Consider the following 26373-nt stretch of genomic DNA (forward strand, 5'->3'; position numbering starts at 1 on the left):
AATCCTCATGACCTTGAGATATGCAAGGATTTACAAATTAGGGCACAAAAAATACATGCTATAAGAAAGGAAATTGATAAGTTGGGCTTCACCAAATAAAAAGAAACAGTAACTTTTGATCTTTGAAGTATATTGTTAAGGTAACAAAAAGTCAAGTGACAGCCTTGGGGGGATGTATTAAGTAAAGCTATACACAAATGACAGGTATAGATACTATATGTATGTTTATTTACATATATGTGAAATAAACATGACTATTTGGAAAATTAGTATTCCTTAAAAAGCATTTGAACAATTCAAAACCTATTCATAATAAAAGTGCTCTGCAAACTAGGTTTTGTCAACCTAATAAAAAGAATTTGGAAAAGCCACAGTTAACATTATTCTTACATACTTAATGGTGAGGAAATATTTTTCTGCTAAGATTGGTAACAGATATGTATATCAACAAACCTGTTAAGGAACAATTTTGTACAGCCATTTCACAAAAGAAGACATACAAATTAGCAATAATCACATGAAAATATGTTCAACATGATTAGTCATCAGGAAAGTGCAAATTAAAAGCACAATAGCATTTTACAATATATTTGACAATAGCTACAATATGACTGACAATAGCAAGTGTTATCAAGGATATGGAGCAACAACTGGAAGTGTTCTACATTGTTGGTGAGACAATGAATAACACAAATGCTTTACAAAAATAGTTTCATAGCTTCTTAAATAAACATTTACTATATAACTCAGTAATCCCACTCTTAGGTATGGGCTCCCAAATTGAAAATGTCCATACACAGGGTCATACAGAAAAAATGACAGCAGTTTTGTTCATTACAACCCCAAAATGAACATGACCAAAATGTTTATCAACAAGAGCACTGACAAGGCCAGGCGCAGTGGTTCATGTCTGTAATCCCAGCACTTTGGGAGGCCGAGCCGGGCAGATCACGAGGTCAGGAGATCGAGACCATCCTGGCTAACACGGTGAAACCCTGTCTCTACTAAAAATACAAAAAAAAAAAAAAATTAGCCGGGCGTGGTAGTGGGCGCCTGTAGTCCCAGGTGCACAGGAGACTGAGGTAGGAGACTGGCGTGAACCCGGCAGGCGGAGCTTGCGGTGAGCGGAGATCGTGCTACTGAACTCCAGCTTGGGAGACAGAGCAAGACTCTGTCTCGAAAAAAAAAAAAAAAAGAAAGAAAAATGTGGGAACATCAGGAGAACAGCAGAGTGGATTTTTCTGCACTCTGTTGAATGCCTTTCTGTTATGACCATGGGATCAAAGAATGACAGCAAGTGTTGCAAAGATTGCATCTTTAGCTTGGGAAAGAGTTCAATGCTTTTAAAAGAAAAATAGGCACTCTGGCACGCATTTTTTTTTTTTTTACTTTTAAGTGACATAAAAATCATTACCTTGCAATTTATGTAATCATGTAAATAGACACTTCTCTTTCATCCAAATGAATGCCATGAATATGTTACCTAGAATGTTTGTGCAAAGAGTCTGTTATGGGATTTATATGGCCGGATGTGAGCTCCCTCAACTATCATTTATAATAATCATTTATATGGTCTTTTTTCTAAATCGTGATATCTTCATACTAGAGTTTATAAATTCCTCATGTGACCTAGTCTGTATTTCTCTTTTTGCTATTTTAAATATTTTTTTTACATGAAGGGCATACTGGGGCTAGAGAACAGCTGGTCAACATCCTTCAAATAATAATATCATGTTTAAATAATCACGATCAGTCACTTTCCAACTATGCTTTCTCCAAACCAAATAATCCTAATTCCTTTAATCTTGCATGCATCCAGTTGCTTAGGTCTTTTCTTAAACCCCAACAGCTAGATATCAGATAGTTCCAGCAATGTGTTTAGACCAGAGTTTTCAATTTTCCTTTAATTTTGATTAGAACCATTTTCTCCAGGAATACAAATTCATTTCCCATGCCTCATGACATAAGATAAATTCTTCTAAAGTGTACAGAGGGATGCTCCATCAGGCACCCAGCTGTCCCTCTTTTATTACCTAGATTCTAGCCAGTTAATGAATTAAACATTGTCTATCATGTGTTGTGTATGCAAGCATCCTTTATTGAGGATGGATTAATCATCTTCAATCTCAGCTTTCCCTTGGAAAAGGTTAGATTAAAAGGTTACTAAACTAGTTAGTATAAGGAGGTGTATTATAGGAATATAATTTTCTTCCTAATGAATTTCATTTGTACCCTTGGATGGAGAAGAGTGTCTTTCAAGATATATAAAATCAAGTCATTATTAACCCTTTACCTAAAAAAAATCACTTTGCTACTAAAATGAGAGGGTAAATACTAATTAGCAAATATGATACATGTTCTATACAATCTTTGTTCTTCATTTGAGGAAAACTCTCCAGGTTCTCCTGAATTAAATAGAGATCATATTTTGGCTAAAAATCAAGAGTCCCAAGAACAAGGTTGATTCTCACGAGCCTAGATAAACTCAACTGAAACTCCCCCGCTCTGTCCAAAGATGTTCGCCTTTATGGAAAGTCTTTAGTGTCTTATTTTGTTTTGTCTTGTTCTTTACTTTTGCAAAACTAACTATATACATGAGCATTAATTACTTTGGCTTTAAAATATATTTTGCTACTCTCACAAAATTGGCTAACTTGGAAACAACTCTGGTTTTAATAACAATAAGAGCTGATATTTGGTAACAATTAGAACAAAATGAGTCTTAGTAATATAAATAAAATATATAGTAAAGTTTTGAAATGTAATTAGAACCAGTTACTATACAAGTCATTCTATCTAGACGATGTGGTGTTGAACAAGCCCAAACAAGTAAATATGGGAACAGCTATACATCTAGAAAACAGTATTCAAAAAATTTTAGCTGAAATGGTTGCTTAGAATATCAAGTTTGTGACTCACATGAAACCAGCATATAAGTGAATGCTTCATAAGTGGTATATATGCTTGACCATTTTTCGTAATTTAGCTCAAGAATGATGGTTTTACTATATACAGTTCCTAATAATTGAAATAAATCTCTAAACAACTGAAGTAATTTCTAGGATTTTAGATATCCTTGGTATTGTGAAGGTAAATTATGTAACTGAGTAAATGGAGCTCATTAGCTGTCTTTAGGTAAAGGTCAATGGTGCCAGTCTTTATAGTAAAAATTAATGTTAGTACTCTTTAGGCCTGGCTTTAGGCCAGGTGCATTGACTCACCCCTGTAATCTCAGCACTTTGGGAGGCCAAAGGGGTGGACTGCTTGATCTCAGAAGTTCCAGATCATCTGGGCAACATGGTGAAATCCTGTCTCTACAAAAAAATACAAAAATTAGCCAGGTGAGGAGGCATGTAGTTCCAACTATTCTGGAGGCTGAGGTGGGAGAATTGCTTGAGACCAGGAGGCAGCAGTTGCTGTGAGCCATGATCCCACCACTGCACTCCAGCCTGAGCAACAGAGACACTTTCTCAGTAACAACAAAAAAGAAAATAGGCCTGGTGCTGTGGCTCACACCTGTAATCCCAGCACCTTGGGAGGCCGAGGTGGGTGGATGACCCAAGGTCAGGAGTTCGAGACCAGCCTGGCCAACATGGTAAAACCTAAGGTCAGGAGTTAGAGACTAGCCTGACCAACATGGTAAAACCCTGTCTCTACTAAAAATACAAAAATAAATAAATAAATAAATTAGCCATGTGTGGTGTCATGTGCCTGTAATCCCAGCTACTCAGGAGGCTGAGACAGGAGAATCGCTTGAACCCAGGAGGCTGAGGCTGCAGTGAACCGAGACTGTGCCACTGAACTCTAGCCTGGGCGACAGAGTGAGACTCTCAAAAAAAATTTATAAAATAAATAAATAAATAAATTGCTTTCAGCTGACTGTTTCAGAATACAATTTTTCCTCTTATTTTTTAATATGGTAGAATTTGACCTATCTGTAACTCAGCTATGTGGAAATCTTAGGCTTTTAGATGAAATGAATTAAAATGAAAGTTCATATTGCTGCTGTCTACTAATCCTCAGAGGAGATTCTGTCAAGACTAACATTTCTATTTTATTTGAAAAGTTTAAACAGTAGAGAAAGGTAAAGATGTCACTAAACAAATACGAATTCTCAAGCCAGCATTTTCACCATATTCACGATTTGTTCTTCAGACATTGTGATTATGAAAAATAAGGCTTGACCGATGAGATATAAATTTCCTTTATTCTTCTTACCAGTACCCTTCCCTTTCTCCCTGCTCAGAAGCAAACAATGTCATTAATTTGGTGGATATGCATCCAGTGTCATTTTGTATTTTTATTACCTTTCATTTATATAAATTTTCAAAAAACATTTGTTAGTGCATGAATTACTGTTGTTATGTTGAGAACTATTTTAATTATAAATTAATTTGGATAAAATAACATCTTTATTATACCAATTCTTCCAATCCATAAACAGTAGTTTTTGGTCCAATTTAGTCAGGTTTCCTTTTATGTTCTTCAGTTTTCTCCATAACATTCTGTAACTATTTTACTAGATTTATTCATTGTAGCTTTAGAGTTTATTTTTCTTAAATACAAGATTATGTTATTGCTACATTTTTTACATATTTTAATACAGGTAGGAACAATAGTGACTTCTGTTTGTTGATCTTGTATCAGCAGGCCTGCAAAAGTCTTTCCTAGCTTGTAGATTCTCTGAGATTATTTTAAAATAATGTTAATTTTACCTTATCTTTTATAGTTTTTAAAACCCTAACTTTTTATCTTCATTAATTGGCTATAATACCTACTATGTTGGAAACTAGTGGGCTTAGTGGTTTTGTCTTAATTGAAGATGTTTCTAATAAAGTTTTTATTATTAAATGTAGTATTTGTGATAAGGTTTGGCTCTGGGACTCCACCCAAATCTCACCTTGAATTGTAATCCTCATAATCCGCAAATGTCAAGGGTGGGACCAGGTGGATGTAATCGAATCATGGAGGCAATTTCCCCCATGCTGTTCTCGTGATAATCAGTGAGTCTCACAAGATCTGATGGTTTTGTAAGTGTCTGGTATTTCCCCTGTTTGCACTCATTCTCTCCCTGCCGCCCTGTGAAGAGGGGCCTTCCACCACGATTGTAAGTTTCCTGAGGCCTCCCCAGTTATGTGGAACTGTGAGTCAATTAAACCTCTTTTCTTTATAAATACCCAGTCTCAAGTATTTCTTCATAGCAGCATGAGAATGGACTAATACAATTTGATGCAAGTTTTGGTTTTATCAATTTAAAGGAGTTTCTTTTTAAAATTTTTAATTTTTATGGCCACCTACTAGCTATATATATTTATGGGGTACATGGGATGTTTTGATACAGACATGCAATGTGAAATAAGCATGTCATGGAGAATGGGGTATCCATCCCCTCAAGCATTTATCCTTTGAGTTATGTACAATGCATTTACACTTTTTAAGTTGTTTTAAAATGTATAATTCAGTTATTATTGACTATAGTCACCCTATTGTGCTATCAAATAGTAGGTCTTCTTCATTCTTTCCATTTTTTTCCTTTTAAAAATTTTTAGAATTATTTTTTAAAAATTTGAGGGTATATAGTAGGTGTATATATTTATGTGGTACATGAGATGTTTTGATACAGGCATGCAATGTGAAATAAGCACATCATGGACAATGAGGTATTTATCCCCTCAAGCTTTTATCCTTTGAGTTACAACCAATCCAAATACATTCTTTAAGTTATTTTAAAATATACAGTTAAGTTATTATTGACAATAGTCACCCTATTGTGCTATCAAATGGTAAGTCTTATTCATTCTTTCTGTTGTTTTTGTACCCATTAATCATCCCCACTCCCCCCCACCCAACACCCCACTACCCTTCCCAGCCTCTGGTAACCATCCTTCTATTCTCCATGTCCATGAGTTCAACTGTTTTGATTTTTAGATCCCACAAATAAGTGAGAACATGTGACTTTCTGTAGTTGGCTTATTTCACTTAACGTAATGATCTCCAGTTTCATCCATATGGTTGCAAATGACTAGATCTCATCCTTTTTTATGGCTAAATAGTACTCCGTTGTGTATATGTACCACATTTTTCAAATCCATTCATCTGTTTGATGGACATATAGGTATGAAGAACCATTTGGAGGTTTCTCATAAAACTAAAAGATGAGCTACCATATGATCCAGCAATCCCACTACTGGTTATATACCCAAAAGAAAGTAAATTAGTGTATTGAAGAGATAGTAACACTCCTACGTTTGTTGTAGCACTGTTTACAATAGATAAGATTTAAGGGTGTTTCTTTCAATTCCTAGTTTTTTAAGATTTTTGTAAATAATGAATTATTACATTTTTCCAATATTACTGCATATATTGAAATTATCTACAACTTTTCTTCAGTCTGTTAATGTGATGGATCACATAAATATTTTTGATGTTATGCTATCCTTAAATTCCTGGCATAAACCCAAATTAGTCAAAATTTATAAATGTACTTTTAGGCACCATAAAATTGTTTTCTTTTAAATGTAGAATCATCTTGGACAATAATTTTTCTTTGATATTCTCCTAATTCATTATGTTAAAGTATCTGCATTTAAATCTCCATGTTCCTTTTACAAGTGTCTTTTATAAAGTGTAGCTATTACGGCTTTATCCAATCCTATAATCTATATATTTTACTGGATGTACTGAATCAAAGACATTTTATTGTGATTACTAATACATTTAGATTTATTTCTGCAATCTTATAATGAAACATATTTTACTTATCTCTTTTCCTGACTTCTTGTTGTATTGATAAGGTAGTTTTCCTTTTTTTCTCCTGAATTAGAAGGGATAGCATTTATTTCCATGCATTTAGTGCTCTCCCTTGAAGTTTTAAAACCTAATTAGCTTTATATTTTTCTGAAAAAGTAAAGAAATTAGTTAACATTTTGGTTCTTTTCCTAAACAAGAATGATAACTTGCTGTTTAAGTATCTCCAAAAACTATGTGAAACTTACTTTTCTAAATACATTTTTAGGTAAATATTTTTAAGTATCTTTGCTTCCTATTCCTTCTTGCAACTCACTTTTTCCTCAGGGTTAATATTTTATCTTACTGAAAGGCCTTTTTAAGGGCAATCTTTAAGAAAGACATTTAGAAAACTATTTTTTAATTATTTAATGGATTTATTTTTTATACATAAAACAATATGTACTCAATTTCATATGTGTGTTATAGCTATTCTCAGCATAGTGACACACAGTAGAGAATATTTGATAAATTTATTACTGAAGATAACCACAAAGGTTATGGAGGAAACATAAACAGAGGATAACTGCATTGAATGTGATACTGAACTAGTAATCTGTAATTTACCTTTAAACTAAGAATATTTGATTCCATAAATAGGCAAAAGCCAAGATTCTCAAGCTAATATGTAAACACTAAAAGATCAAATACAAAGACATTAAGGGTTTACATAAAAATAGTAAGTTAAACTCTGCCAGTTCGCACTATAAAAAGTTTAACAACTCAATCAAGTTATAACAAGTTAAAAGTGTGTTTATATAACAAGTAAATCATTTCTTATGACTTGGTTTATAGTGAACACATGTAAAATGCTTCCAAATTATTTGGAACATTAGGTAATATTGCACAATTTTTGCTAAGGTTCAAACTGTTTATTCTACTGAATGCATATTATGCCATGAGGTAAGAGAGATGAGAGGTATCAATGTGAGTAGTAAGTAGAGTTTGAACTTAGGAGGCACACTAATCAGAGTATAAATTGTGATCCCACTTTTTGCCATCATCTGTGAGACCTTTAGAAAAACACTTTACCTGCTGATGCCCTGGTTTCCCTATCTATAAAATGGAAGTTAACAACACAACATTTTCATAAAAGGTTATGATGAGGATTAATAGAAATACTGCTGACAGAGCACTTATCAAATAGCTGAGCATAAGACCTTAATAAAAATAATTTATTATTAAAGTTAGAAAAAAGCTTAAATTATTAATATTATAAACTGTGAACTTTTCCCATTAGTCTTTCCAGCAAAAGCCAATAACTGGTAGGAGAGGTATCCATATTAAAATTAGAGTCTATCTGGGGAGATAAAACATTTCAGAGTTTTACTCTATTAGGTGCATTCTGAGTAAGCTGATTAATAGGGGGAAATAGTATTATGGTATCTAGGAAATGTCTGAGTTATCAATTTACAATCAGGGTTATGTTGATATGCATATGATAGAATAAATTTTTCTAATCACTTTCAATTCACATTTGATATAGTAAAAATTATATTGAAGTCAGATTCTGTTTTACGTCAATTATAAATAAGCACAGCTTGATCCTCTACTATTATTTATAATGTTTTTACTTGCAACCTCTGATTATTCATCAACATAAACCTATGTTGTTTAAGAACATTTTTTAGAAATTGTAGTTGTCAAAGATCTAGCGTATATTTCTCCTAAAAACTCCCAGTTTTTAATATGAAAGAAATATGTTACATTTGCTCTAAATTAGCCATGCACATACATTTTCCTAGAGTTTTGCATATTATTATGTCTATATAGCATCTCCAGTGGTTGTTAATGTCCTTCCTAGGGTTATGTGGCATTTAATCAGTGTACCCACCTGGCAGGACTGTGGTTGATGTTCCACAGCAAGGAAGCAAATGAGCCCATTAATGAAATTTATAGCACTTTATTACATCATTTCTGGTGGAGAGGGGAATTAGAAGTCACTTCTGTTATGGTTTAACTTCTTGTGAAATTCCAGATGAATTCATTGTCATAAATATTCAGGTTCATGCCAGAGAAAATGAACAAGCTGCTTGGGCCCTGTCCTCATTTGCTGTCGTAACTGTTACAATTAGCTACGATGAGGCAGTTTTACTTCCCATGTAACTGAGTCATTCACTTTGATTTCCAGCTTCTTACTTATAAATTGCATACTTTAATAATCACTAAATAATTGAAGCTTTCAATAATCTAACCAAATATACATTGTTCCTTTTATGTTTTATTTTTATTTTTTAACTTTTAGGTTCAGGGGTACATGTGCAGGTTTGTTGTATAGGCAAACTACATGTCATGGAGGTTTGTTGTACAGGTAACTTTGTTACCCGGGTAATAAGCACAGTACCTGGTATTATGCTTATTAGGTATTTTTTCCGATCTTCTCCTTTTCCCCACCCCCTACCTTCAAGTATGTTCCAGTATCCATGTATCATTATTGTTTAGCTCCCATTTGTAAATCTGAACATGCAGTATTTGATTTTCTGTTCCTGTGTTAATTTGATTAGTATAATGGCCTTTAGCTCCATCCATGCTGCTGCAAAGGACATGATTGCATTCTTTTTATGGCTGCATAATATTCTATGATGTATATGTATCACACTTTCTTCATCCATTCTACCATTGATGGGCATTTAGGTTGATTCCATGTCTTTGCTATTGTGAAAATTGCTGCATGGAACATACAAGTGCATGTGTCTTTATGGTAGAATAATTTATGTTCCTTTGGATATATACCCACTAATGAGATTGCTAGGTCTAATGGTAGTTCTGTTTTAAGTTCTTTGAGAAATCTCCAAACTGCTCTCTGCAGGGGCTGAACTAATTTACGCTCCCACCAGCAGTGTATAAACATTCTCTTTTCTCTAAAACCTCACCAGCATCTGTTATTTTTGTGAGTTCTTAATCATAGTCATTCTGACTGGTGTGAGATGGTATCTCATTGTAGTTTTGATTTGCATTTCTCTAATGTTTTGTGATTGAATTTTTTTTTTCTTTAAGAATGTTTAATATAGACCCCCAATCTCTTCTGGCTTATAGGGTTTCTGCTGAAAGTACTGCTGTTAGCCTGCTGGGGTTCCTTTTGCAGGTGACATACCTCTTTTCTCAAACTGTCTTTACCAGTCTTTCTTTCATTTTGACCTTGATGAATCTGATAATTTTGTATCTTGGGGATAGTATGTTTATGTAATATCTCACAGAAGTTCTCTGCACTTCCTCAATTTTAATGTTGTTCTCTTCAGGAAAGTTTGAGAACTTTTCATGGATGATTCCTGAAATATTTTCTCCAAGTAGCTTGCTTTTTCCCTATTTCTTTCAGGGACACCAACAAGTCATAAATTTGGTCTCTTTACATATTCCCATATTTCTTGTGGGTTTTATTCATTATTTTTTATTTTTTTCTGACTGATTTATTTCAGACAGCCAGTCTCTGAGCTCTGAGATTCTTTCCTGAGCTTGGTCTATTCTGCTGTTAATACTTGCTCTTGCATTATGCAATTTTTGTAGTGTGTTTTCCAGCTCTATCAGATCAGTTTGGTTGGTGTTTATAATGGCTATTTCATTTATCAGCTCTTGTATCATTTTATTGTAATGCTCAGCTTCCTTGGAATGGGTTTCAACATTCTTCTGAATCTTAATGATCTTCATTCTTATCCATATTCTGAATTATATATCTGTCATTTCAGCCTGGTTAAGAACCCTTGCTGGGGAACTAATGTGATATTTTGGAGGAAAGAAGGTGCTCTGGCTTTTTGAGTTGCCAGAATTCTTGCACTGGTTCTTTCTCATCTGTGTGGGCTAGTATTCCTTTAACTGCAGTGCAAATTGAGTAGTCAGTAGACTATTTCTGGATGTTTTCAGCGGGCCAAGGCTTTGTGCAGGGTCTTTATTTGTAGCTGAATTCATGTCCTTAGTTTCACAGGGGAGTATATTAGCCAAGTATTTCTTGTGTTAGTGTTTTGGGCTGTGATCCACTAGGTGGCGCTTAAGTGTAATGGCCAGTAGGAAGGCTCTTTTTTGCCAGTCAGAAGGCTCCTTTGTATTTCCTCATGATTGTAGCTGTGCTCCCGCTCAGTGATCTGAAGGTATGGGCTCCTCTCCTATCCTAAGATCTCGGCTTGGCACTCCCAGGCTGCACACTGCAGTTCTGGGACAATCTCAGGCCTTATGTTTCCTCTTCAGCTTGGAGGCAGCAGGGGAAGGAATCTTAGCATTGGTTTTGGTAGTGGGTTTTTCACCTATCTCTTGGGGCTGACTCTAGAGAGATGCAGAGCCACTGTCAATCAGTGTGATTTGCACGGGATGGGTTGGCTGAGCTGTGAGCCCAAGCCAGGGAGGCGCTGCCTGGTGAGATACAGCAGCGGGTGGGAGCTGGGGAAGAGAGACTGGCGTCTCCTCCTTAGGGCAACTGCAGCTTGCTGGAGGTGTGGTTAAAGCACTGAGGGTCTTTGCTCCTCCCTGATCTGAGGGCAGCAAATGCACTACTACTGCAATGGCAGTGGCAGGGAGTTTTCTATTGCCTCTGGAAGTTTGACCTCAGAGAAACATAAAGCCATTGCTACTGGGAATGTTCAGCCATGGGTTTGGGGTGGCTGCTCTGCTGGCCCAAGATGGTGGCTCTCTTTGTTGAAGAACGGGGACTCAAGGGCTCACAGTGATGAGTAACTGTACTCCTCTCTCTATGGTGACTGTGGTGTGATGGAAGCTCAGGTGAAGACCTCAGGCTCTTTGTTTCTTCCCCAGACCAAAGGCATTAGGGGCAGAACCATTGCTGTGGCAGTGGCAGGAGAGTCCAGTTGCCTCTGGGAGCCCCTCTCCAGGGAAATACAGAGCCACTACCAGTGGGCATGCTCTTCCCTTCCTGGTGAATAGTTGGGGGTAGGGGCTCACAGTGAAAAGTCACTGGACTCCTGTCTGTATGATGGCTGTGGTATGCTGCAGGTGACAGACTAGGCCTTTGTTCCTTCCTCTGCCAAGGGCAGTTAGGATGGTACCACTGTAGGTGCAATGGCAGAAAGGTTGTGAGTTGTCTCTGGGATTTCCTCCTCAGAGAAATGCAGAACTGCCTCTGATAACAGTATTCAAGTGAGGGCAGGGTAGTGGTGCTGGAGTCCCAGGTTGGGAGGTCCTGCCCAGTGAGGAAAAGCAGCGACAGGCACCTGTGTGGAGAACAGTCTGGCCACTTTTCCATGGTATGGCTGTGCTATGGTGGGGAACCACACCACTTCCTAATCACAATGCAGACTCCACAGCCTGAAGGCTATAGCAGTGGGGACTGTGAGACAGCAAAAATGGCAGCTGGCATCTCGCTCTGGGAGTTCTGTCCACTGCAGAGCTGCTAATGGCTCAAGAACCCCAGTGGTGGGTGGCTGAAGGCCCAGTGAGGAGAAGCAGGATCGGGGATCTGTATAAAAAACAATCTGTATGCTTTTGCATGGGTTGGCTGCACTGTGCAGGGGACTGAAAACATTCCCTAATCACCACTTGCTCTCCAGAGCCTGAAGGCTATAGCAGTGGAGGCTGTGAGACAGCAAAAATGGCAGCCAGCCTCGCCCTCTGGGAGCTCCATCCCGGGCAAGTGCAGAGCTCCTGATGGTCTGGGAATCCTGGTCAGGGGGTGGCTGGAGTCCCAAGTTGGGGTGTCCTGCCCAGTGAGGAAAAGTGGAATCAGGGACCCACCCAGAAAAATAGTCTAGCCACCATTTCTGTGGGATGACTATATTGTGTTGGAAATCCATGCCACTCTCTAATCACCACTAGAGCCTGAAGGCTATAGCAGTAGGGGCTGTGAGACAGCAGAAATGGTGGCTGGCCTCTCTCACTGGGAACTCCATCCAGGGAAGTGCAGAGCTGCTACTCGCCCAAGACCCCAGATGGGGAGTGGCTGAAGACCTAGGCCAGTGGGCCTTATCCTGTGAAACAGTAGAGACGAGGCCTGCAGTCTGTAACTGCTCAGCCCCCTGTACTTGGCCCCTTTCCTGGGGAAGTGTGAGGGAACTTGACCTCCTCAATGACCAGAGCTGCAGCTGCTAACTCCAGGATGCCTGAGGAATCAAGGCTCCAAGAGTTAGGACTTCATGTGTGCCTGAGCTACCGCTCTACTCAGACTCCACATGGGTCTCTGTCAGTCTGCAGGCCCTGGTGAGGTGGGCTCACAGGGGGATCACCTTGAGCCCAGGGTTGCAAAGGTCCATGGCAGAAGTGTTGGTCACAAGGAATTCTCACACACTCACCATTTCACCAGGATAAGGAAGCCTCCCCTGGCTCCATGCCACTCTTGAGGGAATGAAATCACTTGTTCTTCTCTATTCTCTGAGTTGTTTCCTTGATGAATCCCAATGTGACCTCAATGTTCCAGCTGAAGATCTAGTAATTACACACCACTCTTTTTTTCGTTTCATGAGAGCAGCACACACTAGCTGCTTCTAGTCTGCTGAATTTATTTTTAATTGATTCACTATTACATATTAAATGTACATATTCTAAGTATAGAGTTGGATAAATTTTAGCAAATGTGTAACCAACTTTGCAATCAACTTATATTAGAACGTTGCCCTTGCCACCCTGGAAAGTTTCCTGTCACTATTTTCTTCCTTTTTAAAAAAAAATTTTGTCTTAGGTTGAGGAGTTCACTTGCAGGTTTGTTATATAGGTAAATTGCATGTCACAGGAGTTTGGTGTACCGATTAATTCACCACTCAGGTAATAAGCGTTGTACAGGATAGGAAGTTTTTCAATCCTCACCCACCGCCCTCCCACCATCAAGTAGGTCCTGTGTCTGTTGCACTCTTTTTTGTGTGTCCGTATGTATTCAATGTTTAGCTCTCACTTATAAGTAAGAACATGCAGTAGTTGGTTTTCTGTTCCTGTGTTAGTTCACGTAAGATAATGGCCTCCAGTTCCATCCATGTTGCTGCAAAGGACATGATCTCATCCTTTTTTTATAGCTCTGCAGTATTCCATGGTGTATATATGCCACATTCTCTGTATCCATTTGTCTGCTGGTGAACACTTAGATTGCTTCCAAGTCTTAGCTATTACGAATAGTGTTGCAATAAGCATGGAGTGCAAGTATCATTTCAATACACTAATTTTCTTACCTTTGGATATATATACCCGGCAGTGGGATTGCTGCATCATATGGTAGTTCTATTTTTAGTTTTTTGAGAAACTTCCAAACTGTTCTTCATACACTTAGATTCCCAGAAAACAGTGTACGAGGGCTCTTTTCTCCACATCCTCACCAGCATGTTATTGCCTGACATGTGGATAAAAGCCATTTTAACTGGGTGAGGTGATATCTTATTGTAGTTTTGATCTGCATTTCTCTGATGATAAATGATGTTGGGCAACTTTTCATATACCTGCTTGCCATTTTTATGCCTCCTTTTGAGAAATGTCTATTTGGATTGTTTGCCCATTTTTAATTGAATTTTTAGATTTTTTTCTACTTTTTAAGGTTCACATATTTTCTAGTTATTAATTCCTTGTCAGATAGATAGTGACAAAGATTTCATGATTAGAATACCAAAAGCAATTGCAACAAAAGCAAAAATTAACAAATGGGATCTAATTAAACTAAAGAGCTTCTGCACAACAAAATAAACTATCGTTAGACTGAACAGACAACCTACAAAATAGGAGAAAATTTTTCCAATCTATCCATCTGACAAAAGTCTACTATTCAGTATTTACAAGGAACTTAAACAAATTTACAAAAAACACACAGCCCCATCAAAAAGTGGGCAAAGGACATGAACAGACACTTCTCAAAAAAGACATTCATGCAGCCAACAAACATGAAAAAACGTTCAACATCGTTGATCATTAGAGAAATGCAAATCAAAACTACAAGTGAGATACCATCTCACACCAGTGAGAATAGCAATTATTAAAAAGTCAAGAAACAACAGATGGTGGTGAGGTTGTGGAGAAAAAGGAACACTTCTACATGTTGATGAGAATGTAAATTGGTACAACCATTGTGGAAGACAGTGTGACAATTCCTCAAAGATCTAGAAGCAGAAGTACCACTTGATCTGGCAATTCCATTACTGGGTATATACCCAAAGGAATAGAAATCATTCTGTTATAAAGATCCATGCACCATATGTTCATTAAAGCACTATTTACAATAGCAAAGGCAAGGAATCAACCCAAATGTCCATCAGCAGTAGACTGGATAAAGAAAATGTAGTATACATACACTATGGAATACTATGCAGCCATAAAAAGGAATGAGATCGTGTCTTTCGCAGGGACATGGATATAGCTGGAAGCTGTTATTTTCAGCAAACTAATGTAGGAACAGAAAACCAAACACCACCTGTTCTCCCTTATCAGTGGGAGTTGAATGATGAGAACACATGAACACATTGTGGGGAACACCACACACTTGGACCTGTTGGGCATGCTGGGGAGGGACAGCATCAGGAAGAATGGCTAATGGGTGCTGGGCTTAATAACTGGATGGATGATGGGTTGATCTGTGCAGCAAACCACCATAGCACATGTTCACCTATGTAACAAACCTGCACATTCTGCACATGTACTTCAGAACTTAAAATAAAAGTTAGTAAAATAATTAGAAAAAAAATGTTTTCTCCCATTCTGTGGGTTGTCTCTTCATTTTTAAAAATTGTTTCTTTTGCTGTGAAGAAGCTATTTAACTTGATGTGATCCCATTTTTGCTTTGGTATCCTGCGCTTTTGAGGTATTACTAAAGAAATGTTTGCCCAGACCAATGACCTAAAAAGTTTCATTAGTTTTCTTTTAGTAGTTTCATGGCTTCAGGTCTTAGATTTAAGTCTTCAATCCATTTTAGTTTGACTTTTTTATATGGTGAGAGATTGGGGTCTAGTTTCAATCTTCTGCATATGGATATCCAGTTTTCACAGCACCTTTTTGAAGAGATTGTCATTTCTCCAATGTCTGTTCTTGGCACCTATGTCAAAAATGAGTTCACTATAGATGTATGGTTTACTTCTACATTCTCTATTCTGTTCCATCTGTCTAAGTGTCTGTTTAAATGCCATTTCATGCTGTTTGGGTTACTATATCTCTGTAGTATAATTTGAAGTCACATAATGTGTCTCATCTTGTTTTGTCCTGTTTGTTCAGGTTGGTTTTAGTTATCCTGTTTTGTTTTGTTTTGTTTACAGTTCCACATAAATTTTAGGATAATTTGTCTCTATTTCTCTGAAGAATGTATTGATATTTTGATAGGAATTGCTTGAATCTGTAGTGTTTCAGGTAGTATGGATATTTTAATAATATTAATTTTTCCAATCCATGAACATAAAATATCTTTTCATTTTTGTGTTCTCTTCAATTTCTTAAATCAATGTTTTATAATTTTCATTGTGGAGATTTTTCACTACTTTGGCTCTGTTTATTCCTAGGTATTTTATTTGTCACTATTGTAAATGGGATTACATTTTTTATTTCTTTTTCAGATTGTTTGCTGTTGGCATATAGATATGCCACTGATTTTGTATGTTGATTTTGTACCCTGCACTATTAATGAATTTGTTTATCAGTTCTAATAGCTTTTAGTTGGAGTCTTAAGATTTTACCGAATATAAAATTACACAATCTGCAAAGAAGGATATTTTAACTTCTTTCTTTCCAATTTTGATGTCATTTCTTTCTTTCTCTTGTCTGATTGATATAGATAGGACTTCCAGCCCTATGTTGAAAAGTAGTGGTCAAAGTGACCATTTCCATATTGTTCCAGATATTAGAGGATAGGCTTTCAGTTTTTCTCTGTTCAATATGATACAATCTGTGGGTCTGTCACATATGGCTTTTATTATGTTGAGGTATGTTCCTTCTATACCCAATATTTTAGGGTTGTTTTTAAGAAGGGGTGTTGAATTTTACCAAATGTTTTTTCAGCATCAGTTGAAATGATCATATGGTTTTTGTCCTTTATTCTCTTGATATGATGTATCACACTGATTGATTTGCATATGTGGACTCATTCTTGCATTACTGGAATAAATTCCACTTGGTCATAATGAATAATCTTTTTAATGTGTTGGTGAATTCAGTTTGCTAGTATTTTTGAGGATTTCTGCATCAATGTTTATCAGAGATGTTGGCCTGCAGATTTGTTTTCTTTATGTTTTTGGTTTTGGCATCAGAGCAATACTGGTCTCATAGAATGAGTTTAGACGTATTCCCTTTTTCTGTATTTTTTAGAATAGTTTAAGGACGATTGGTGTTATTTTTCCTCTAAATGTTTGACAAAATTCAGCGGTGAATTTTTTGATTCTTGAGATTTTCTTTAATGGAAAATTTTTTATTATAGTTTTATCTCATTATTTGTTGTTGATCTATTCAAGTTTTGGATTTTCTCATGGTTCAATCTTGGTAGATTTTATGTCTCTAGGAATTTATCAATTTCTTCTAAGTTTTTCCAATTTATAGACCTGTAGTTGCTCACATTAGTTGCTAATGATTCTTTACATTTCTGCAGTATCAGTTGTAATGTCACCTCTTTCACCTCTGATTTTATTTACTTGTGTCTTCTCTCTTTTTTAGTTAGTCTGATTAAGAATGTGTTAGCTTTCCAATGAGAACACATGGACACAGGGAGGGGAACATCACACACTGGGGCCTGCAGGGGGTGGGGAGCTAGGGGAGGGATAACATTAGGAGAAATACCTAATGTAGGTGACAGGTTGATGGGTGCAGCAAACCACCATGGCATGTGTATACTTATGTAACAAAACTGAACATTCTGCACATGTAACCCAGAACTTAAAGTATAATAATAATAAAAAGAATTTGTTCGCTTGCTTTCTTTCTTTCTTCAAAAAACTCAACTTTGTTTCATTTAGCTTTTGTATTGTTTTCTTGGTTCAATTTCATTTATTTCTGCTTGGATCTTTACTGTTTATTTTCCTCTACTAATTTTGGGTTTGGTTTCCTCTTGCTTTTCTAATTCTTTAAGATGCATTGGGGGTGGAGCCATGATGGCCCAATAGGAACAGCTCCAGTCTACAGCTCCCAGCATGAGGGATGCAGAAGATGGGTGATTTCTGCATTTCCAACTGAGGTACTGGGTTCATCTCACTGGGGAGTGTTGGAAAGTGGGTGTAGGACAGTGGATGCAGCACACCAAGCATGAGCCGAAGCAGGGCGAGGCATTGCCTCGCCCAGGAAGCACAAGGGGTTGGGGAATTCCCTTTCCTAGTCAAAGAAAGGGGTAACAGACGGCGCCTGGAAAATTGGGTCACTCCCACCCTAATACTGCGCTTTTCCAACAGTCTTAGCAAATGGCACACCAAGAGATTATATCCCACGCCTGGCTCGGAGGGTCCTATGCCCACAGAGCCTCGCTCATTGCTAGCACAGCAGTCTGAGATCAAACTGCAAGGCAGCAGCGAGGCTGGGGGAGGGGTGCCCACCATTGCCGAGGCTTGAGTAGGTAAACAAAGCCACCCAGGAAGCTTGAACTGGGTGGAGCCCACCGCAGCTCAAGGAGGCCTGCCTGCCTCTGTAGACTCCACCTCGAGGGGCAGGGCACAACCAAACAAAAGGCAGCAGAAACCTCTGCAGACTTAAATGTCCCTGTCTGACAGCTTTGAAGAGAGTAGTGGTTCTCCCAGCATGCAGCTGGAGATCTGAGAACAGACAGACTGCCTCCTCAAGTGGGTCCCTGACCCCAGCATAGCCTAACTGGGAGGCACCCAGTCTGGGAGCAGACTGACACCTCACACGGCCAGGTACTCCTCTAAGACAAAACTTCCAGAGGAACGATCAGGCAGCAACATTTTCTGTTCACCAATATCTGCTGTTCTACAGCCTCCGCTGCTGATACCCAGGCAAACAGGGTCTGGAGTGGACCTCCAGTAAACTCCAACAGACCTGCAACTGAGGGTCTTGACTGTTAGAAGGAAAACTAACAAACAGAAAGGACATCCACACCAAAACCCCATCTGTACGTCACCATCATCAAAGACCAAAGGTAGATAAAACCACAAAGATGGTGAAAAAACAGAGCAGAAAAACTGGAAACTCTAAAAATCAGACCACCTCTCCTCCTCCAAAGGAACACAGCTCCTCACCAGCAATGGAACAAAGATGGACAGAGAATGACTTTGACGAATTGAGAGAAGAAGCCTTCAGATGATTAAACCACTCCGAGCTAAAAGAGGAAGTTCGAACCCATGGCAAAGAAGTTAAAAACCTTGAAAAAAAATTAGACGAATGGCTAACTAGAATAAACAATGCAGAGAAGTCCTTAAGGGACCTGATGGAGCTGAAAACCACAGCACGAGAACTACGTGAGGAATACACAAGCCTCCATAGCCAATTCGATCAACTGGAAGAAAGGGTATCAGTGATGGAAGACCAAATGAATGAAATGAAGTGAGAAGAGAAGTTTAGAGAAAAAAGAATAAAAAGAAACGAACAAAGCATCCAAGAAACATGGGACTATGTGAAAAGACCAAATCTACATCTGATTGGTGTACCTGAAAGTGACTGGGAGAATGGAACCAAGTTGGAAAACACTCTGCAGGATATTATCCAAGAGAACTTCCCCAATCTAGCAAGGCAGGCCAACATTCAAATTCAGGAAATACAGAGAACACCACAAAGATACTCCTTGAGAAGAGCAACTCCAAGACACATAATTGTCAGATTCACCAAAGTTGAAATGAAGGAAAAAATGTTAAGGGCAGCCAGAGAGAAAGGTCGGGTTACCCACAAAGGGAAGCCCATCAGAATAACAGCTGATCTCTCGGCAGAAACTCTACAAGCCAGAAGAGAGTGGGGGCCAATATTCAACATTCTTAAAGAAAAGAATTTTCAACCCAGAATTTCATATCCAGCAAAATTAAGCCTCATAAGTGAAGGAGAAATAAAAGCCTTTACAGACAAGCAAATGCTGAGCAATTTTGTCACCACCAGGCCTGCCCTAAAAGAGCTCCTGAAGGAAGCACTAAACATGGAAAGGAACAACTGGTACCAGCCACTGCAAAAACATGCCAAATTGTAAAGACCATTGGGGCTAGGAAGAAACTGCATCAACTAATGAGCAAAATAACCAGCTAACATCATAATGACAGGATCAAATTCACACATAACAATATTAACCTTAAATGTAAATGGACTAAATGCTCCAATTAAAAGACACAGACTGGCAAAGTGGATCAAGAGTCAAAACCCATCAGTGTGTTGTATTCAGGAAACCCATCTCACATGCAGAGACACACATAGGCTCAAAATAAAGAGATGGAGGAAGATCTACCAAGCAAATGGAAAACAAAAAAAGGCAGGGGTTGCAATCCTAGTCTCTGATAAAACAGACTTTAAACCAACAAAGATCAAAAGAGACAAAGAAGGCCATTACATAATGGCAAAGGGATCAATTCAACAAGAAGAGCTAACTATCCTAAATATATATGCACCCAATACAGGAGCACCCAGATTCATAAAGCAAGTCCTTAGAGACCTAAAAAGAGACTTAGACTCCCACACAATAACATTAGAGAGATCAATGAGACAGAAAGTTAACATGGATATCCAGGAACTGAACTCAGCTCTGCACCAAGCAGACCTAATAGACATCTACAGAATTCTGCACCCCAAATCAAAAGAATATATTATTTTCAGCACCACACCACACCTATTCCAAAATTGACCACATAGTTGGAAGTAAAGCACTCCTCAGAAAATGTAAAAGAACAGAAATTATAACAAACTGTCTCTCAGACCACAGTGCAATCAATCTAGAACTCAGAATTTAGAAACTCACTCAAAACCGCTCAACTACATGGAAACTGAACAACCAGCTCCTGAATGACTACTGGTTACATAACAAAATGAAGGCAGAAATAAAGATGTACTTTGAAACCAACGAGAACAAAGACACAACATACCAGAATCTCTGGGACACATTCAAAGCAGTGTGTAGAGGGAAATTTATAGCACTAAATGCCCACAAGAGAAAGCAGGAAAGATCTAAAATTGACACCCTAACATCACAATTAAAAGAATTAGAGAAGCAAGAGCAAACACCTTCAAAAGCTAGCAGAAGGCAAGAAATAACTAAGAGCAGAGCAGAACTGAAGGAAATAGAGACACAAAAAAACCCTTAAAAAAATCAATGAATCCAGGAGCTGGTTTTTTTGAAAAGATCAACAAAATTGATAGACCACTAGCAAGACTAATAAAGAAGAAAAGAGAGAAGAATCAAATAGATGCAATAAAAAATTATAAAGGGGATATCACCACTGATCTCACAGAAATACAAACTACCAGTCAGAGAATACTATAAACACCTCTATGCAAATAAACTAGAAAATCTAGAAGAAATGGATAAATTCCTCGACACATACACCCTCCCAAGACTAAACCAGGAAGAAGTTAAATCTCTGAATAGACCAATAACAGGATCTGAAATTGAGGCAAAAATTAATAACTTACCAAACAAAAAAAGTCCAGGATCAGATGGATTCACAGCCAAATTCTACCAGAGGTACAAGGAGGAGCTGGTACCATTCCTTCTGAAACTATTCCAATCAATAGAAAAAGAGGGAATCCTCTCTAACTCATTTTATGAGGCCAGCATCACCCTGATACCAAAGGCTAGCAGAGACACAACAAAAAAGAGAATTTTAGACCAATATCCCTGATGAACATCGATGCAAAAATCCTCAATAAAATACTGGCAAACCGAATCCAGCAGCACATCAAAAAGCTTATACACCATGATCAAGTGGGCTTCATCCCTGGGATGCAAGACTGGTTCAACATACGCAAATCAATAAACGTAATCCAGCATATAAACAGAACTAATGACAAAAACCACATGATTATCTCAATAGATGCAGAAAAGGCCTTTGACAAAATTCAACAACCCTTCATGCTAAAAACTCTCAATAAATTAGGTATTGATGGGATGTATCTCAAAATAATAAGAGCTATCTATGACAAACCCACAGTCAATATCATACTGAATGGGCAAAAACTGGAAGCATTCCCTTTGAAAACTGGCACAAGACAGGGATGCCCTCTCTCACCACTCCTATTCAACATAGTGTTGGAAGTTCTGGCCAGGGCAATCAGGCAGGAGAAGGAAATAAACGGTATTCAATTAGGAAAAGAGGAAGTCAAATTGTCCCTGTTTGCAGATAACATGATTGTAAATCTAGAAAACCCCATCGTCTCAGCCCAAAATCTCCTTAAGCTGATAAGCAACTTCAGCAAAGTCTTAGGATACAAAATCAGTGTGCAAAAATCACAAGCATTCTTATACACCAATAACAGACAGAGAGCCAAATCATGAGTGAACTCCCATTCACAATTGCTTCAAAGAGAATAAAATACCTAGGAATGCAACTTACAAGAGATGTGAAGGAACTCTTCAAGGAGAACTACAAATCACTGCTCAATGAAATAAAAGAGGATTCAAACAAATGGAAAAACATTCCCTGCTCATGGGTAGGAAGAATCAATATTGTGAAAATGGCCATACTGCCCAAGGTAATTTATAGATTCAATGCCATCCCCATCAAGCTACCAATGACTTTCTTCACAGAATTGGAAAAAACCACTTTAAAGTTCATATGGAACCAAAAAAGAGCCTGCATTGCCAAGTCAATACTAAGCCAAAAGAACAAAGCTGGAGGTATCACGCTACCTGACTTCAAACTATACTACAAGGCTACAGTAACCAAAACAGCATGGTACTGGTACCAAAACAGAGATATAGACCAATGGAACAGAACCTACCTAATTGTGAATATGATCCTAAATTTAATTTTACAAGAAAACATTACAATGCTTCCTGGTTCTTAATACTTCTCAAAAATATACCCTTTAATATTAACATCTTAATGGCTAGAGGCTCAAATTTGTCATTCAATGTATTAGGCAATCTAAATTAGAAGCACTGCTGCTGGAAAGAAGGTTTCATTTATGGTGGGACAAAAGTAGTCTGCTAGAAATTATACATTCTTGATTTTCAATGTATAATTATAATTTTATTATGTAAATGCCATTAGTTTGCATAGAAGATTGGAACCACTCACAATTTCATTATCTAAATTGTTCAACCAAAATTCTTTCTTTCAATAGGAAGATAAAATCAAAAATCATGGACATAAACAAAAGTATAAAAGGAACATAACTCGACCTCCTCTAGTGTATAATCAATTGCCCTTAGAATCAAGAATGTCTTCTTTAAATTTAACTTTCTAATCATTAATACAAGTCCACTTGCTAATACCTGCACAGTGAAAGGTAACAGACAAGAATGTTGTTTAAAATAGCTTTTTCTTTCTGTCTTAGTCTGTTTTGTGCTGCCATAATGCTACACACTGGTAACTTATAAAGAACAAAAATGTATTTCTCACAGTTCTAAAGTCTGGGAAGCCCAAGATCAAGTCACCAGCATTTGGTGTCTAGTGAGGGCTACATCCTCCAGAGAGGAGGAACACTGTGTCCTCACATTGTGGAAGGCAACGGCAAAGGCCCAAATGCTGCAGGAAGCCATTTTTATGAGGGCCTTAACGCCATTCACTAAGGGGTAGCTTTCTTGGCCTAATCACCTCTTAGAGGTCCCACCTTTAATGCTATCACACTGGCAACACCTTAATTGTGGAGGAGACACATTCAACTAATAGCCATATTCTTGAAACAGAGTATAGGTATAACCCTATTTGAATGGCCCCTGCTTTGCCTAAAATCCTTACTGATACTGAAGAGACTCTTTGTAAACATTGTTTGAGAACTCCAAATGAAACTCCGCCAATGAATGATTAATAATCTATTAGTAAACCAACCCTGGGACTCATTTTTCTGGCACAAAAAAAATCCATAATTCTATGACTCTTATTCATCTGACCTAGTCATCATCCTATTAATTATTCTTTTTGCTAATTTCTAAGTATTATCTGTACCTTTTTCGATGGAATTCTTCTGAAATTATTTCTCTGTGTTACTACCATGGCTCAGCTATTGATAAGACTTTGTATGACTGAAATTCTTAGACCTCCTGGGTCTTGCTAAGGCTTAAAGTTGCCGTCTTTCAAATACATTCACATTTTGTTTGACTGTTTTTAAACTGTTCACTTTATCTGGAGAACATTGGAGATGGGAGAGAGGGGAGATGCATATTTTCACAGTACAGAAGAAATAATAAAGGCTGAATTAGAGGAAATCAGTCTTCCAGCATAATGTTGATTTGGGCCCTGGTGTCAAGATTATATCTAGGAATATGAACATCTGGGCCTAAGGCGATATGAGCATGCATTTGAATCATGCATAAACAGTGTTTCTTCAACCTGGTAATTGCTGGCTGCATCAATAAAGGTTCTGTCAGTGATTAGAAAACTTACTCTCTGACACCTGCTGGCCAGCCATGTACTCTAGAAAGGACAGATTTAATCACTATGGAAATTCTACAATTCTATTCATGGGTTATCATAAAGATGAAATAGAAAGCCAATTTCTGGCATGTTTTTCCCAGAAGACAGTCCCACACACTCTCTCTTTCACACACACACACACACACACACACACACACAGAGCTATCTTTTGTGTGTGGAGAGACAGGTTGCTTCTTTGCCTACCCATGATCCTCACATGTAATGACACACGAGGGGTTCTGGAAAGACCTCACAAGACTAACTGAAAATTCCGTCAAATCAAGGTGCTTACTCCTATTGGAGGCAGCTTTTAAAATGCAAATGTTATTCAAGGTGAGAAATGTATTCTACTCTTAACACACATTTTCTTCTTGATTTACTCTGGTTACTTTAGGCAGAGCCCAGAAAACACATGCTTTTTGAAGAGAGGAGGAAGAGAAATGATCAGACTTATGGTGTGTTGCTGCCACAGAGCATAAAACTGGGGGAGCCCTAGGAACCACAGAAGAGGGAAGGAGAAAGAGAGGAATGGTGGCAAGACTCTACCAGCTTCCCAGCCCAAGTCTGATTTGATATAAAAATGTCTGCTAGTAGTCTCAATTGATTCCTATTTTTCTGTCAATAACTTTGTATTTATGGAGTTTTGAGGTGAATACTTCCCGTTTTCTGTAATTGGTAGTTAACTTGAGAAAAATAATAAATCTAGCCTTTGTTTCAAATTTTTTAAGGAATATCAGGAAATTCATTGAACAAGATATGCTTAAAATTATTCACATTTAAATCAAACAGGTACGGAATGCAGAAGACAAGTAAAATTACACAAGATTAAAAGCATTGAAAATCATCCTGAAACCTGCAAATGACATTTCCTGTTACCCATAAAAAATTATCAGGTGAGGATTGGGTATGAGGTGCTGCAAAGTTCCTTCTAACTCTGAGGTTCTAAAACTTTCTCGCCCGTATTTGTATGGCATAACGAATACATACAGAACAAAGTACTTTCACATGTATCTCTAATTTCAGTTTTATGATAAACTTAAGTCAGAGCACATGAGCCCCACAGAGAAAGAAACTGAGGCTGAGGGATTTGGGATGATTTCCCCAGAGTCATCAGTTTCTTGTCATAGTTGAATCATGGTTGAATTCTGATTACGATCAAGGTTTCCTGACTCTCCATCCAGTGTTTTACTGCCCTCGGTTCACATAATACTCATGAAAAGATTTGAGATTGGTTATACCAATCTTGGAACTTTGGAACACCTCTCTGCTTAAATATGGTTGTAAGTTAAGCAAATTTGTACAGATAAACTTACTAAAGCTGTTTTTATTCTGTTGCCATATTCATGTGGCAAAATGTGGTAGACATACGGTTCCTACCTCAAGAATTTTAGCTGTTATAAACAAAAGAATTGTAAGTTAGTTTCCTTTCCACACATATTCTTTAGGCTCTTTCAGCATGCAGAGAGCGCATATGCTCAAGTTTCCTCTGAAAAGTGGTGTTTATAGTTGGAATACAAGAGAAGTAAGAAAGGACCAAACAGAGTCTCCTAAGGCCTTAAAGAGAACAGGGACATGCGTCATTATAGCTCAGGATTGACAAAAGCCTTGAGAAGTCAGAGGAATCTTCTCCGAGAAGCCATGGTGCATGCTTATTTTCCATGCTTAGGACTCCAGCCTTAACTCCGTGGGTTCTTTCTCTAGGTGTTTCTTTTTATTAAATCAACTGTCTGTACACTCCTTTCCTGTCTCATATTCTTCATTGATTAGAGATGCTTATTATGTTAACTTCTTAATTTTTAATTTTTCTGACCTATTTTACTTTTGACTTACCTTCTTCTGAGAGTATCAGTTTGAGTGTGCTAGTCACCCGGACAGGCCTGCTAGGACCCTGAAGACCTTTATAGGCATTGCCTATGTTTTGGGTCATGTCCCTTACCCCTTTCCTGATCCAATAAGCTTTCACAAGGGTTGTGGGCCTTGTGATATAAACATGGTGACCACAAGCAAGACTCTGTCCCAAGAAAGGTGGGGAGGGCTGGTAGCCAAAGACCTCTGACTGCTTTTTAATATTTTATTTTACTTTGAGCAGTTGGATTTATTGCTTTCTATCCATTTATTTGGTCAGATTTTTAAATAATATAAGCATTTTAGTAACACCAGTCAGTAAGAAAATCAGATAGTATTAATAATAAAATCAAATAAGATA

General features: G+C 37.7%; 1 long non-coding RNA gene across 1 annotated transcript in view; it reads left to right on the forward strand.

Annotated features, from left to right (window-relative positions):
* The window catches only part of LOC131383254 (uncharacterized), a 51063-nt gene extending 26377 nt beyond the window's left edge, over positions 1-24686 (forward strand). Inside the window, exon 4 of the long non-coding RNA XR_009213147.1 lies at positions 24562-24686. This is a non-coding gene — a long non-coding RNA (uncharacterized LOC131383254). The remainder of the gene's footprint in view (positions 1-24561) is intronic.
* The last annotated feature ends 1687 nt before the right edge of the window (positions 24687-26373 follow it).

Source organism: Hylobates moloch, unplaced genomic scaffold, assembly GCF_009828535.3.
Source record: "Hylobates moloch isolate HMO894 unplaced genomic scaffold, HMol_V3 SCAFFOLD_4, whole genome shotgun sequence".
Classification (NCBI taxonomy): domain Eukaryota; kingdom Metazoa; phylum Chordata; class Mammalia; order Primates; family Hylobatidae; genus Hylobates; species Hylobates moloch.